Source organism: Stenella coeruleoalba, assembly GCF_951394435.1.
Source record: "Stenella coeruleoalba genome assembly, chromosome: 8".
Classification (NCBI taxonomy): domain Eukaryota; kingdom Metazoa; phylum Chordata; class Mammalia; order Artiodactyla; family Delphinidae; genus Stenella; species Stenella coeruleoalba.
In genome coordinates this window covers 31,025,929-31,039,685 of record NC_137154.1, presented here as the reverse complement: position 1 = coordinate 31,039,685, position 13,757 = coordinate 31,025,929, and positions in this window count along the sequence as shown.

Below are 13,757 nucleotides of genomic sequence, written 5' to 3'. Positions count from 1 at the left end.
GCAGAATTGTAGTTCTTCTTGCTTCTGCTGTCTGCCCTCTGGTGGATGAGGCTATCTAAGAGGCTTGCATAAGCTTCCTGATGGGAGGGACTGGTGGTGGGTAGAGCTGGGTGCTTCTATGGTGAGCAGAACTCAGTAAAACTTCAATCCACTTGTCTGCTGATGGGTGGGGCTGAGATGCCTCCCTGTTGGTTGTTTGGCCTGAAGCGAACCAGCACTGGAGGCTACAGGCTCTTTGGTGGGGTTAATGGTGGCCTCCAGGAGGGCTCATGCCAAGAAGTATTTCCTTGAATTTCTTCTGCCATTGTGTCCTTGTCCCTGTGGTGAGCCACATCCAAACCCTGTCTATGCAAGACACCCTCCAACACTAGCAGGTAGGTCTGGTTCAGTCTCCTGTGAGGTCATTGCTCCTTTCCCCTTGGTCCTGATGCACACACTACTTTGTGTGTGCCCTCCAAGCGTGGAGTCTCTGTTTTCCCCGGTCCTGTCAAAGTCCTGTAATCAAATCCCACTAGCCTTCAAAGTCTGATTCTCTGGGAATTCCTCCTCCTGTTACCAGACCCCAGGTTGGGAAGCCTGACGTGGGGCTCAGAACCTTCACTAGAGTGGGTGGGCTTCTGTAGTATAAGTGTTCTCCAGTTTGTGAGTCACCCACTCAGCGTTTATGGGGATTTGATTTTATTGTGATTGCGCCCCCTGTACCATCTCATTATGGCTTCTCCTTTGTCTTTGGATGTGGGGTACCTTTTTTAGTTTGTTCCAGTGTCTTCCTGTCAGTGATTGTTCAGCAGTTATTTGTGATTCCAGTTCTCTCGCAAGAGGGAGTAGGTGCACGTCCTTCTACTCTGCCATCTTGAACCAGTCCTCACCACTCATTTACTATTGTCTGTGGTTGCTTTCCTACTACAATGACAGAGTTCATTAATGCAACAGAGACTTTATGGGTCACAAACCTAAAATATTTACTGTTTGTTCATTTACAGAAAAAGTTTGCCAACCCCTGCTCTAGATACTAGAAAAATATATTTACATGCTGTGGTCTAATCTGCATTGTGAAGTGAAGACTCATGCGATTTTCCAGATCATTCAAGCCCCAAACAAGTTCCTTTAATTATGTCATTATTTTGGATGGAAGAGTTTTAAGGTCTGAGTGAGCCAGACAATTGGTCATTTCTCCAACTTACTTCTGCTGCTCATAATTCATTGGACTAGGTAATTTTCAAATATTTTTACAAGTCTCTCTCTTTCCAGATCTCTCTCAGAAATTACAGAAAGTACAAGGAATCATTCTTCCCCATTCTGCTTCCTACTTAACAGCAAATATATGCTGTGAAATCATGACAAGATAAAAATGTATGCCTATCCCACCATCACACATTTATTTATAAGATGACTTCCTTCTTTGGCAGTGAATGTGCCTATTAACAAAGGTATAAGAACATGCTTGTGTTTTTGCTAGAGCCCAAAAATGAATGATGGCATTAGTCAGCAAAGAAGTATAGTGAACCATCCCCTGTTTGTGCTTTACAAAAAGTAGTTAGTGTTAGTTGTTTCTTTATCCAGTAGGTTTTAACTTGATGTAAAGATTTGGGGGCCATTATAGAAGAAAGGAAGTTTACATTTTACAAGTAATTTGAAGTTATGTAATTCATTGATTTCAGACTTCATTAAAAAATAATTTTTGATCAGAAACAAAAGATATGACAGACACACTCACATTGACATTTGGAATTAAAATGTAAACATCAGACAAATATATCAAATCTCAACTCTGGCAGCTTCCAACTCTCAGTTTTTCCCTGACAGCAACGGTTATATGTTAAAGAGAAGATTACACAAAAAGTCTGCAGACTGGTGATGAAGTGGAGCCTGCTCTCGGCATATCAACCTCTATGAAACAGAACTATCCATAAAAAGGGCTAATTATAACTCAAAGATTTGCTCTGAGACTCAAATAAGACTGGATCCATGAACAGATTTTAAAAATTGGATTTGGTCAAGTGTGATACAGAATTACTAGAACCAGACTGTCATGTGCTCTGATATATTAAATGGTTAGACCACATGAGTACAAACTCTGACTTTACTACTTACTAGTTCTGTAACTTTGTGCAAGTTACTTAGTCTCTTTGGGATTTTGTCTCCTTATTTATAAAATACAAATTCTATTAGTAACCACAGATGTTTATTCATTTTAAATGAGAAAAGATAGACAAAGTGCATAGCCCAATGTCCGATGAATGATAAGGATTTAATAAATACTAGGACTTAAGGAATACAATTATTATTATATCATATAAGCCATAATTATATTATTGTATTATACAAGACCTCCATCTTGGATGCCTATTATGCCTAAGCAGTAGCTCATGCCTCCTAAGAGTTTAGCTAGAGCCTTTGCAAATTGGCATCTTGTAGCAAATTAAATATTATTGTGCCAAGAAAGTTGTAAATTGTCTTTTAAACTCTTTCTTAAAATTTTACAACCCAGCATTAAAAAATTTCCATCACACTTCTAATATATATTTTGTCTACTTAAATGTTATTTACATGTACTAATATGTTATGCACATTTTAAAGCATATTTAAATATAAACATTTAAGAGAAGATATGATATACATATTAGAATCTTTCAGAAGTAGATTGGAAAGAAAGCCATGGGTACACCTGATTGTGAGCTGGATGGTGAGGGTTTGAAACTATGTTTACTGAATTAGCATGTGCTTTGTGAGTAACAATGGTAATTAACAAATATTGAATATTAAGTATTTCCAGGCACAGTGCTAAGCAAATTACATATTCTCTCATGTAATCCATACAACCCCCTCTGAGGTAGATAATAATTTTGTACCTCATTTTATGTTTGAGGAATATGAAAATAAGGAGGTTAAGTAACTTGTCCAAAGTTTCTATCTAAGTAAGCTATAGAGTGATACTTTGCAACCATATATCCCGCCCATGACCAGTGCTCTTCCCCTTGGCAAAATCATAATAATGATAATTACTATCTCCATTGTTATAAAATGCTATATTACTGAATACATCTTATGTGCCAGAACTTTACTAAGTGTTGCTTGTAGGTAACAGGTAAAAGTTTTGTTCAGGTATCTCCTTTGATAAGTAAGCCACATTGGAGGAAGTGAAAATCTAAGGATATATGTCAACAGAAGACAAAGAAGCAAGAGAGAAATTAATTACTTTGGACAATGGTGAATGAAGTTGCAAAAGACTAAAAAGATAAAAGGAAAAGAGAGAAATAAGCTAGATGATTTGAGGTTAGGTTACGCTGAAATGTGAAATGATGAGAGAAAAAGTCCCTTACGATGTGCACTTTAAACAACAACAATATCTAACTTTTAATTAGAAATTTTGTTCTCCCAAATCTTCAGTGATTTTTACTACACACTTAAGTGTCCTGTATTTATTTGATCTCCCTCTCAATCCCCTCTTATCCTTCCTTCTCTCCCTTTCTCTTTCCTGATATTCAAGGAGGGAACTGTGTTTCTGAGAAAACCATTACAGAACTGACAAGAGCATGAGAGAGAAGGTGAGAGTGTTCATGTACTTAAACAAATTAAGAAAAAGCAAAAAGCTCAGCATGAGAGTTGACCATGAGAATATAAAACTCGGTCCCATCTGAGAAGAGATTTGAAATTCCAGGGAGTGTACAATGGAGCTCCAATTAAGTCTGATTAGATCTGGAGGGTTGCATAATGTTAGAACACTAATTTTTTATAACAGTCTTGTAAGGTGGTTTCTAGTATTCTGATCACGCTGTACTCCATACATGTGCTGGGTGCAAAAATGAGTGTGGATCCATCAGGAGATCACATGTTCTTAATGAGATTGTATCTAAAGATAATCAAAGAGTAACTCATCTGCCCTCTCATGAGATGAAGTCTAGTAATAAAAAATGCCCTGCAAAGTAAAACACCCTGAGTTAGTCTATTAAAGTTACAAATCCTCCCATCATCGCCTTACACAAGAGTAATTAAAGCTAACGTTTACTGCCCATTTATTGAGCAACAGAGGCAGGTCTAAGAATTATATGCCTATCATGTCTTTTAAGTCTCTTGACAATCTTTTGCAAAAGTACTACTATTACTATTAGCCTACAGACAAGGAAACTGAGGCACAGTTATCCAAGGACATACAATTATTAAAAAAATGGTTATGAATTCAAACCTAGGCAGCTTGATTTCCATTCTTGTGTGCTTAACCACTATTCAAACTGCCTCCTTTTTGTAGCAGGTGAAAATAACAACTATGAAGACGATGTACACAAGACTTTATAAAGGCCATTTATTGAACAACTATGATGTGCCATGCTAGTTAATATGTATACATTGTCTTATTCAACATTATTAACACTTTTCAGGGTAATATCAATTTCTTCATTTTATTGTCAGGAAACTGAGCCTCAAAAGAATGTAGTAATTTGGTCAGTGTCACACAGCTGGCATCAGAGGTCAAACTCAGGTCTGTTAGACCCCCTCCCTTCCACCCAAACCTCTATTCTTTCCTTAAAGTAATGCTGAACCTTTGTTGCAGTGAATAATCCTATCCAGTGGCTAACAATTTGAATTTATTCCACCTCTTTAAGGTTGAGTGCCTTCTAAGGCCTAGGGAATGGTGTAGGAGATAATGCTCAGTTCAAAGGCATCAAGCGTACCTCTTCTGTGGTGTAGAAAGTCAGGGGACCCTCCACAACCAACACCATATCTAGAGGCCTGGAACCATACTCTCCTTATTTTCTCCCTCAAAGGAAAAAGAATTATAGATTATTTCAAGAGCATGAGAAAATTATTGTAAAATATTAAGTAATCATATTAGATGACCATATTATGATAATATTGGAGTAATATCCTTATTTCCACTCATCTACAAAAGTTTTAGAAAGGTTTAACAATAACGTAATCAATTCCTAAAACCTAAATCACATTGGCTTTTCTCAGGGAATTTAGAACAATCATTCTCAAGGACACACAATGAAACTCACTCTTTCTTTTATATCTGAGATATTACTCTTCACTGGTTTTCCTCTTACTTCTTCAAACACTTTTTTCATTCTCTTGCAATAATATTGCTTCTTTAGCTTGTCATTTATTAGTGTCTTTCCAAAGATGCACATGAAGCCAGGTGTAAGCAAATCAGCACAACCTGTTCTTCTAGCCAGATTAACTGGGAAGGAGGGAGACCATGATTTAAACTCGTCAATCAGAGCAAATCTGTGGAAGGCAGAGCAGGAATCAGGAATTGAATGGAAGCTTGTTCTTGTAAGACATTGTAAGCCAAATATCAACCGAACTTACCCAACTTTTGGACATTTCAATTATTAAACATCAATAGATTAGAGTTTGAGTTTAGCTTCCTGTTCCTTGCAGTTAACAGCTTCTCAGTTGACTCTGCATACTTTCCCTCTAAGGAAAGAAATCCACTCTCTTTGTGTATAATTATTTAGCTTCTCTGAGGTTCCCTGTGTTCAACAAGAAGATATTGACAGAATTATAAAATAATGGATTAAAGCTTTTAGCACCACGACTGGCACGTAATCAGCACTCAGTTAATGGTAGCTATTGCTGTTGTTGTTACTGATGTTGTTACAATTACTTACATTCCTTCACCTTTTATCTTCATCTCTGAATCTTGAGCTCCAGACCACAATGTACAACTGTTTACTGCACATTTCCTCTCAGATGACCCCTCAGCACTTCAAAATCAACCCATCCAAAATTAGCTTCAATATTGTGTCTGCAAAACTGTTCTTCCTCTTCTGTCAGATTGATGATTATATCCATAACACTATCGTAGCTGCCATCAAAACTCCTATTTCTTTAATCTCCAATATCCAACCATTACCAGTTTCTATTCATCTACCTCTGAAAAGCCTCTGGAATTTCAGTCTTACCGCTTTCATTCTCATTACCAGGACTTTGGTGCAAGCCCTTATTTTTCACATGGACTATGGCAATGACCAGTTTATCTTCTGTCTCCATTCTCCAAATTCTTTAGTTCTTATTCTATAGAGTTGCCAGAGTTCCTTCTAAAACAACATGAGACCAGTCATTCATTTACTTAAAAATCATAAAAACCATCCATAACCTTCCTGCTGAAAGACAAATTCCAAATCCTTAGCAAAACATACCTTCCTTTTCAAAATCTAACTCCGACCTAAGTCTCGGTCCTCAATTTTGTGCCGTGTTCCCATTTACCCTTTACTCGAGGATTTTCATGCATCCTTATATTTGTTCAGGCTGGCCCTCAGATGGAAAAATGGCTACTCATCTTTAAGACTGGTCCAAATGTCATTTCCTCCAGGACCTTTCCCAACTACCCAGAACAGAATTAATAACTGATTAACCTGTGCCCCTTTAGAACATCATACATGTTGCTACTGTCATATTTATCACATTATTTCTTATTTCTTTATTTACCTGGCTGAAGCCTCTGTTAAACTCTGCATTCTTGAGGATAAGAACTATGTTTTTATAGGCCAGAATCCAAAAAACGAAACAAAACAAAAAACCCTTTAAATGAGTAAAGTTGTTGTTAGGTATTGATTACTCCCATGTGCCTGTCTTTGAATAAGGTGTGTTAAAGAGTGTGTCTCCTTGTTTCTTCCATCAACTCTAAGAAATTGGTAACACGATTCCCATTTTATAGATAAGGAACTTAAGACTGAGAAAGTTGTTTGACTTTTCCAAGGACATGCAATTAGTGAGTGCCAGAGCCAGAACACAAATCCAGATCTGTAAAACTCTAAAGCTATGATTTTTCACATTGACTTACTGTTTTCTTGGGCATAAGCTTTTTTTTTTCAATTCTCCTATAATATGTTTCAATGTTACCCAATATATGTGTTCATTTCTCCATTTAATTTCAAACCCTAGTCAAGGTCATTTTCCTGCCCCCTTTTTGCTTAAAAGGATATTATTGTATAACCTTCATAAAATTCTCCCTTGCTAAAATAAAGCCTTCTTTCTTTCTATTTTATAAGCTATAATTCTACTTTCCCTGACTGGAGAGACAGAGTCCTTTGGGACTGGTGGCTGGGATATAACAAAAATTAAAATATCCCAAGACTTTGTAGTGGCTTTGCCTATAAAAGCAGGAATCCACCAAGGCCTTGCTGTGAATACCTGGTTATCATTATGACAGAATTATGGAGCAGGAATATGATACTTTAATGAGCCCTTTTTCATTTGGGGAACTCACATTGGCGAGAGTTTGCACATAAATGCTTCTAAGAGCACAGTACCTAATTAAGCAGTCATTGTACTTTACTACAAATAACATTGTGTTATTATTTCTAAATGTTATTTCAACTGGTACTTGATCTCCTTCACACTTGAGTTACATGAGTTTTCTAATATTTCCTTGGGTATGCAACACTATCTGCCTGCCAAATTTAGATAATTTCTTGGAACAGATTCAGTTAAACTTCGTGGTGTAGGCCCATTGCAATCAAGGTCAAACATTGGCTCATGATAAGTTTTCAAATCATAGGAAAAAATCTAAAAGAAAATCCCACTTTCCTTCTCTCTCACGTCTCCTCTCCTACCTACTTCTTTGTCCACTTGTACATTCTTGATTTTATCAAGTCCATCATAAAGCGTAAGATTAAAGCGAACAATTCTATATTTGTATCTCAAGGGAATATTTTCTGGGATTTTTTTTTTTTTTTTGGTGAGGAGGAGGAGGAGGAGCATTGAATTATCCATCAAAAGTAGTCAGTATGGGGCTTCCCTCGTGGCCCAGTGGTTGGAAGTCCGTCTGCCGATGCAGGGCACACGGGTTTGTGTCCCGGTCCGGGAAGATCCCACATGCCACAGGGTGGCTGGGCCCGTGAACCATGGCTGCTGAGTCTGCGTGTCTGCAGCCTGTGCTGCCCAACGGCAGAGGCCACAACAGTGAGAGGCCTGCGTACCGCAAAAAAAAAAAAAAAGTAATCAATATGACCACAGTTAGATGTGAGTTATTCTTGAATTACTATTAGCTCTAGTATTTTTCTCTGTGTGTGTATGTGTGTGTAGAGTGTGTGTGTGTGTTTGTGTGTGTGTTTTGGGTGGGAGCTGGGTGAGGGACAGAAAGAAACAGAGAGAAAGAGAGAGCCAAGATAGAGAGTATTATTGCAGGAAAAGTAACTTTCACCTGAAATAAATGTAGTGAGTGGTTATCTTGCTAAATTTAGAACCAAGATTACTTAAAATTCCATTTAGTAATCCATATGGTTTTATCTGATGACACTGGTTTATTTAGTTGCCAAGTTTTTACCTTTTGACATCAGCTGCTTAAACCCATGTTAAATGTGTATTTCATTATAGTTTGAATGATTAGCCTTATTTATGGCTCCATTTCGTACCTAGTCTTTCATAATTTGTTTGCCTACTTTTAACCTGGGCTAATTTATCATATTTTATTATGCTCTACAAGTCATTTATAAGCCTTCTGAAATTCTTGTTAGAACAAGGTGGGATATCATAAATAGTCAATAGGAAGGTCTCAAAATTGTGAATTAACTGAATAATTATCTCATACACCCATGTAACTTTCCTTTCTTTTCTTTCTTTTTTTTTTTTCTGTGGAAACACCAAGTTATTGTACGTGCTCCCTGTCTGCCAGGAACCAGGAGTAGATTGGATGTGGAGCTTAGCTGTTAGTCTCAGATGTCTCTCTAACCTACTTTGATTCTTCCTCTGAAATCTCTTAAACTCACTCTGCCTTCTGCAGTCCAAGTGCCTTTATTCTGTTTCCGGTTCTCTTCACATTTATAAGCCTTTGTATCATGCATTCTAGTTTACAAAGCATTTTACAGTGCCTATTAAGCAAGGTCTTTACCTCATGTCTTCTACATCCATTCTAATTCATCCTGCAAATCTATACAACGTAGTTTTCTTAAAATGATAATTTTATATTGCTCAAGAACCACTTTTTGTCACTGTATGATGAAACTTCTTTGCTTAGACTCCAACAGCTCTCATTAGCTAGTCCCATCCTACTTCTATAAATCACTCCTCTCTTTGCTCTCCAACATAAACCTTCTTCTTCAGTCCTTGTTCTATTGTTTCCACAGCAGTGCCATCATCATTCCTGCTTCTGTTCGTTCAGTTTTCATTAGCTAGAATACCATCCCTGCTCCTGTCCTCCCATTCAAATCCAATCCAATTTTCAGACTCAGTTAAGCCATGGTTTTTTCACAGAGGTCCCAAATCTCAGAGGTTGTTCCCAATCAAATGTGCTAGATGTTTCTTTTTTTTTTTTTTTTCATTTTTTTTCCAACTGAATTACGTGTTCCTTGATGGCAGGTATACTATTGTATCATTCTCTTGGGGCATGTCACTAAGCAAAGCATTGAGAGTTAGTATAAAATTAGTAGAGACTTACTGAGCCTTGATCTCTTCACATACATAATCAAGTACTCAGCCAGGGCTATATATTTTAGAATCAGTGAAAGAAAAGGCCTTAGAAACTCCAGGAACTCTTTAATGGCCTGATTCGTCTAAGCAAGTATTTCATGATGATAATACCGAATCAAATGTGTAATATAATCAGAGTATCCAACATGATCTAGATGAAAGTATCTATGGCCTTTGTTTGGTTACTATAAACTGAGACTGAATACGGTCATGGGGAAATATCTCCATTTGAAGAATGGTCAAAAAGAATGAATTGGGGTTTTCTTTTCATGTACAAGAGACTCATGGTCCTTCCCGGGAGTTTGAAAAGTCAGTCTGAGTTTTCCAAGATCCATATGTCCTTAAGGCCTCATTTCCAGGGAAGTCAACTCTATAGAATGTATGCTACTGTTTTCCCTTGCCCACACTTAGCATAGGCATACTTCCTCACCCACAGCACTTACTTTCCCTGATGTCATATGCACGCCCACAATCTTTCTCAACTCATCACTCCAGACAGCCATTAGCAATTAGTCTAACTTAGCACAACAGCTGAAATTTATTTATCACTCTCACCCTTAGGATAAAGTTCAACTCTAATCCAACATTCGAAAATTTTGGATTCTGTTCCTACTTACCTTCAAAATCTTCTACATGAATCTGCCCTTATACCAACCTTTGTTCTAGTCAAGCTGGTTTACTCAACTGATCTAACTAATATACTAACTATAACTGTGATATTTGGCAAGTTACTTTAACTCTCCGCAATTCAATTTACTGGCTGAAGTAAAATATATGTGACAATAGGACCTGTCTATGAGCATTATCATGAAGATGAATTAAATTAAATTATGTAAAGCACGTGCACATGTTTGCTCATTTAATTCTCGTAACAAATCTATGAGCTAAATATTATTATTCCCATTTGACAGAAGGAAAAAACCAAGTTACAGAGAAGATAACAATTCATGCATGATCAGAAAGATCTTACTTGCTGGAACCAGGATTTAAGATGAGGCAGTCTGATTTCAGAGCCTACATTCTTTATAAGAAGAAATACAAGCCTCAGGATCTACCATATGCCAGGCTATGTGCTGGATACAAGGATACAAAAAATAAGTTAGATTTGGCCTGGCTCTGGAGGAGGCTTAGTGGAAAGGCAGACAAGAAAGAGTTGTGATATGATATAAATAAAAGAGACCTATCAGAGGATATTTAATAAGAAGCATCTATCGAGGCCAATGGGATCAAAGATGCAGAAGAGATGAAATCTGCCCGAGGGAATCAGAATAGGCTCCCAGAAGTGGTAACATTCAAAAGGAAGCTTGAAGGAGAACATAATGCTGAGTGGATAAAAGTGGAAACTGCATGGCAAGAAGTTCCAGGGAGAGTAATAAACAAGTGCAAAAGCAGGAGGTGACAGAGAAAACGGCTTTTGTGCGGGATGCGTCAGTAATATTGAAGCTTAGAATTTGAAAAGGGGAAGTAGATGAGGCTGTATGAGTTAAGCAGGCAACTGATCATGCCATGAAAAGAACATTGGATTTTCAAGTATATATTATTGTACATTGTCAAAGGGAAGTAGGCAATCAGATTTGAATTTTTAGTTATTCTTGCAAATAGTTATTGAATGCCCACCACATGGAAAGCATTTTTAGATTAATTTGGCGATAGTATGGCAATAACTTGGCATGAGAAGAGCATGGAGGCAGAGAGACCAGTTAAGAAGCTTCTGTATTATTACATTAAAAATACTGAATCACTCATTCATTCATCCATCTATTCACCACACATTTTTTTTGGAATCCCCACTGAGCTGTGTTCTGAATATCTGTTGGATAGTCAGTAGTGAATAATTTCCCTTTTAGAGGGAAATGATTACAGTTCCTGCTCTGCCACTTGCCAACCGTGTGTGAACTTGGGCAATTATTTAAACTCTCTGTGTATCACTTCCTCTTCTGTTAAATGGGTATAATAAGGGGTATCTTCCTCATAAGGTTGTATTAAATGAGTTGATATGTGTAAGTGTTCAGGATAATACCTAGTATGCAGTGAATGCATTGTGTGGCTATCCTATAAAACTTTCCTCTTTCCTGACTTACTACAAACTATCTCTCAGCCCCAGTCTCGTGCATGGCCGTGGACCACACAGGCAGCCTCTAAACAGAGATTGGGATTTATGAGGTTTTCCCTCTTCTTTATTCCAGCCTACAGAATCAGTGATAGGCACCTACATCTCCTTTGACCCAGTTTAATAATAGATCATGCTCATCTTTTCCTCTTTGAAGACCCCTCTTCCTATCACGTAGGCCTAAGGGGCAATCAGAACAAACACAGAACAACTGACAGGTCAGCTAGGGTCTCTGTAGGTGATGACTGGCATCAAACAGAAAATTCATATCCTGTGGCTCTTGGTCCCACACCTGGCTCATGGCTCTGGTTAAGGGTTTGTTTTGTAGACCATGAGTAGGCACTGGAGGTTTCTAAATTGACGATTGGTATGATCCTTAATATAAAATGCCAATAAATGTAGAAAGAATGATAAAGTTTTCAACAAATCCCATTTTGCAATCATATTTACTAATAATTGATTCAGGCGAGAATCAGCAGTGGTTGCTAAAATATTGGGTGAATGTTTGACGGGATAGGGATTAACATCTGTAGTCTCAAAGTATCTCTCACAGATTATTATCCCTTATGAAAGGGGAAATGGCAACTACATAGTTAAAAGCCCTGGAAACACTGCTTGTCAAGTAATCAAAATTAACATCACCCCTAACAGAATAATCTGATAGTATGAGCCTCCCTATGTAATACATTGAGATGACACAGCATCACTGCTGTGGTATTGCTACCAAAAAGAATCACCTGAGTCTAATCATGAGGAAAAAAGTTCTGAAAGACCCAGATTAAGGAACATTTTGTAAAACAATCATCTTGTGCTCTTCAAAAATGTCAGCAATGTGTGATCTTGAGTTGAATTTTTTAAGGACATTTTTTAAATAATTGGTGAAATGTGAATATTAGATAACAGTATTATCATTAATTTCCCATACGTTTTGCTAATTGCATTGTGGTTACAAGTGAATGCACTTGTTCTTAAGAGCTACATTCTGAAGTATAAAGGGTTATAATGTCTGCCACTTACTTTCAAGTGTAAGTAATATCATATATAATTACTATAATACGCATATATGTATAGGTATAAATATAGATAGATGGAGAGAAAAGTCATGATGATGAAGGGAATATTGAAGTTCATTGTACTTTTTTTGTTTTCTTTCTTTTTAAAACTATTTATTTATTTATTTGCTTGTACCAGGTCTTAGTTGCGGCAGGTGGGCTCCTTAGTTGCGGATCTAGGGCTCCTTAGTTGCGTCATGCAAGCTCTTAGCTGGGGCATGCCTATGGGATCTAGTTCCCTGACCAGGGATCAAACCCAGGCCCCCTGCATTGGGAACATGGAGTCTTATCCACTGTGCCACCAGGGAAATCCCTCCTTGTACTTTTCTTGTGAGGCTTCTCTAACTTCTTGAGGTAGACAGAATAGTGATCCCTACATACATCCTCATTCTAATCCCCAGAATCTGTGAATATGTTAGTTTACATAGCAAAGGGCAATTAAATATTGCTGATGAAATTAAGGTTGCTAATTAGCTGAACTTGAGATGGGGAGATTATCCTAGATTATCATGGGGGCCCAGTGTTATCCTTAGGGTCCTTATAAATGGAAGAGTGAGGGAGAAAAAAGAGAAACAGAGAAACGGCAGCGTGAGAAGGACTCTGCCTGACTTTGCTGGCTTTGAAGATGGATGAAAGGCCCACTAGCCAAGGAAGTCAGATGGCCTCTAGAAGCTGCAAGAGGCAAGGAAAGAGATTCTTCCTTAGAGCTTCCAGGAGTCTAGCACTGCTTGCTGCCATGTTGATTTCATCCGAGACCCACTTCAGACTTCTGCTCTCCAGAACTGTAAGATAATAAATTTGTATTGTCTAAGCAAGTAAGTCTGTGGAAGATATTACAGCAGCAATAGAAAACAAATACATTTTTTTTTCAAAACAATGATTAAAAAGAGAAGGTTATCATCAGAGTGATTTTTAAGAACACTATCTCTGGAGACAGAGCTCAGTTGGGGAGGTCAAATAACATTTACAGGGTTTGCAATCTTTTGGAAGCTTGATTTGTAACACAAATGAAGAACCAGAATAGTGTATCTGGGAATCAACACATGACAGAAGAATAATGGAACCCAGAGGAAGTGCGGCTGGAAGAGAGAAGAAAGTTTTCATCCTGAGAGTTCTTAGGCATTTACCAAGAGAGGAAGGAAAGGAGATAACTTTAAATAGGTATTTATATATTTGTA